A 2,809-nucleotide genomic window follows, 5' to 3' on the forward strand; every position below is an offset into this window, starting at 1 on the left:
TAGTGGCAGATAGGAGATTCCTGACCAATGGTTTGATGCCACTAGGCAGCATAGCTCTGTGATAGGGATGAGAAATAGTCATTTATATATATTTATCTATGTCTGTAAGAGAGGCCTTCAGAAAAGAATCACTGCTCCTTCCTCTTCTTTCTCCTTGCCTGGCCTCTCTGCTGGTCTTGGCCCTTCTCCCAGTACCAGTGAGTCCAGCCTTTTGTCTTCCCATTCTCAATGGATCCAACCCCCCCCCCCCCCCCCATGCCCTGGCTCCCAGCCCTGCTCTGTCCTTCTTCTCTTCCCTCTCTTTCCTTCCCCACCCCCAGGCCTGGCCTACTTCCTGGGCCCCCCTTGTTGGCCAGGAACTCCCACGACCCACCCCCCACCCTGCTCTGTGGCTGGTGGGTTTGGGTAGGAGGTCCCTTTCCCACACTCATGCCCTGGGATCCTGGCTGCTGTTCTCCCATAGTGGCCCTTGAACATAGGAAAGCCTATTGCCCCATCCCTAAAACAGGGGTGGTCTTATACGTAGGCAGAATAGGTGGCCACCAGCTTGGTATGATTCAAGTCACAAGCCCCAGCTTGCTTCTAGATCTCTCATTCATGTGTTAGAACTGTTTCCACTATCAGCATCAAAGTGAGTTAAACAGTAAAGGCAGGGATACAATCCACAGACCACAATGGAGGCATTTTCAATTTTTTTTTTGACATTGCTCACAGTGTAGTAATATTTGCTGTCAGGAATTGTACCACAATTGGTGGCAAAAAGAGTGGGGCCCTGGGCAGTTAATCCTCTGTCTCTTACCTTGGCTTTGAGATCCTGCTGGCTCACCTCCTCCCCTGCTCTCTAACTCTCCTCTTTCTTTACTTTCCTAGGACTCCCAATTTTGCTACTGGTACCTTCCCAAGCTGGAAAAGAGTAGGAGTAAACTATAGGTATTGGGGCTGAATAACCTCAAAATCTAGCAAGCTATGGGGGGAAAAGGAAGGAAGAAAACAAGCATTTATTAATACCTACTATGTGTCAACTCTCATACCAAGTTCTTTATCTCAATTTGATCCTCACAACAACTCTGGGACGTGGGTGTTCTTATTATCCTTATTTTATAGTTGAGGAAACTGAGGTAGACAGAAGTTAAATGACTCACCCAGAGTGATGCAGCTAGTAATTGAGGTCAGATTTGAACTCAGGTTTTCTTGACTCCAGGCTGTTGATTGATTATCCACTGGGCCACCCAGCCTCAAAAAGTGCTTGCCAGCGTACAGCACCAACCAGCACTCATTCTCCCAATTAATCATAAAACTTTCACATACATACCATCAAATTGAAGCTTCTCACAGTTCAGTGCTTTCTAATGTCAAGTCAAAAATGAGTTTTTGATCATTATAGGAGGAAGAGCCCTGATTTGGACTCAAAAGACCTGGGCACAAAGCTTGAGTCCTCTAGTTACTGTCTGTGAGACTTTGGGCAAATGGCTTCACTTTTCTGGGCCTCATTTTACCATCTGTAAAAAAAGGGAATGGGGGTGGGGTGGGGCTAGGTGATTCCTTCTGGTGAGGTCTATATCTTAATCCAGAGATTCTATGACTCATTGTTTGTTATTATGCTGTTTGTAGATTTTCCACAATCAAATGAGGGGAATTGGGAGAGGACTCCATAACAATAACATTTTCTTATCCTCTAGGGGGTACAGTGTTCCCTAGAGAATGACCATTCAGGACAGCTTATCACACCATGACCAAGCCCAGAGTTCAGGGCTCCTCTTACCCTCCATAGTTGGTCCTTTGTCGTGGCCAACAAGAGTTAGTCACTAGCAGGTAGTAAGTAGGGGGGAGAGAGAGAGCCAATCAGCTTAGGAAGGAAAGAGGCAGACCAGGTGCAAAGTTGGAAACCCAGTTCCTAGGCAGGAAATTGTGGTCTATGTCCTGGGGAGGTTGTCTTTATGTAGGTGACAGAATAGAGCATTTACAACAAACCAGACTTGGAGAAATCCCACCATGGAGGAAAATGTTGGCCTTGGGTTTTTCCACATTTGTTGGGTTTCTTCAGATCTGTTCTACTGGAAAGCTTTTGTGGCTTTCCAATGGAAGCCAAGCCCCTCCCACCATATAAGGCAATAGAGTTTGGGGATGTTAGGAAAAGCATGGTGGGAAGTCACCTAGGTGGCATGGTAGCATCCTTGCCCCCTAGATCTTCCTCCTACGTACTTGCTGATGCCTGAAAGCAGGGCTATTCCCAATGATGTGCTAATTTCTTGGGTGCCAATATCTGGGGTAGGGGGAAGGGGGAGAACATATACACAATCCCTCCTCGTGGTAGTCCAGAGACTACTATCCCCTACCTGTTGACTTAGGCTTCTGAGGGCTTACCAGGTGATGTAGTTCTACTCTTTTACCCAGCCTGATACCCACAAGGTCTTTTCTGGTTGCTATGATGGCCCCTCTTCAAGATCTGTCTCTAGCCACCATAGGAGAAGCTCATTATGTGCCAGAACTTCAAAGTTCTGGGAGCTGTGACTCCTTCTGCACTATACGTTGGCCCAGACAGCAGGGGTTGCCCAGTTTTATCCAAAGGGATGGAGGAGAAAGGGCACTTGTTGGATTTGTTGATATGATCTAATTGTGTTTGTGTTGGGGACAGGTAGAAATAGATATGGGAGAAAGGAGACTGAAGTGGGCATAAAGTGAGATGGAGAAAGAGAGAGAAAGAAAATAGAGACTGAAGTAGAAATAGAAACAGAGACTCCCCCATAGACATGGAAAGGAAAGAAACAGTATGGAGAGAGATAAGGCAATAGAAGGGAGAAATTTGGGG

This window comes from Notamacropus eugenii, chromosome 1, assembly GCF_028372415.1.
Source record: "Notamacropus eugenii isolate mMacEug1 chromosome 1, mMacEug1.pri_v2, whole genome shotgun sequence".
In the NCBI taxonomy this organism is placed as follows: domain Eukaryota; kingdom Metazoa; phylum Chordata; class Mammalia; order Diprotodontia; family Macropodidae; genus Notamacropus; species Notamacropus eugenii.